The sequence below is a fragment of the Oratosquilla oratoria genome, chromosome 34, assembly GCF_046742065.1.
Source record: "Oratosquilla oratoria isolate Oo_2021 chromosome 34, ASM4674206v1, whole genome shotgun sequence".
Taxonomy (NCBI): domain Eukaryota; kingdom Metazoa; phylum Arthropoda; class Malacostraca; order Stomatopoda; family Squillidae; genus Oratosquilla; species Oratosquilla oratoria.
The window spans coordinates 27,058,463-27,059,341 of NC_134810.1; positions in this window are offsets into that span (position 1 = coordinate 27,058,463).

Below are 879 nucleotides of genomic sequence, written 5' to 3' on the forward strand. Positions count from 1 at the left end.
TTAAGATTCTCAAGCCTATCCACCACGTCAAGGTGTCAACTCTCTGGTTGTAGACTTGGAAACTAACGAAAGTGATTCAGACAAAGCTAAGGACTGCACAGAGGCGAATGGAGAGATCAATGATGGGAATAACGCTGAAAGACCGAAAGAGAGCAAGTTGGGTGAGAGAGCAGACTAGAGTGAAAGATATTGTGGAGGCGGTAAAAGAGAGGAAGTGGAATTGGGTAGGTAAGTTAGCCCAAACGCCTGATGAGCGATGGAGCAAATGTGTTACTGAATGGACGCCAAAAGATAGGAAGTATGGAAGAGGGAGACCAGACAGAAGGTGGAGAGACGAGATAGGGAAGGCTGCAGGAATGACGTGGCAGAGGTTGGCGCTGTCGTATGAATCATGGAATTCTATCAAAGAGCCCTTTATTCAGTAGTGGAATCAGGATGGCTGATTTGATTGATTGATTGGCATATACATACATACATACATAAATATATATATATATATATATATATATATATATATATATATATACTGTATATATATGTGTGTGTGTATATATATATATATAAATATATATATATGTATTTATATATAGATATACATATATATATATATATATATATATATATATATATATATATAACAACACACACCACAGTCGCACGAAAGAAAGAGTTTCGTGAGTGAAACTATATATTTCGATTGCTACTGAAGAGGATTGCAGTTAGCAATCGAAATATATAGTTTCGCTTACGCAATTCTTTCTTTCGTCCGACTGTGGTGTTAGTTGTGATTTACAAATATGTTACTACATTTTTCACCAGTGAGATATATATATATATATATATATATATATATATATATATATATATATATATATATAT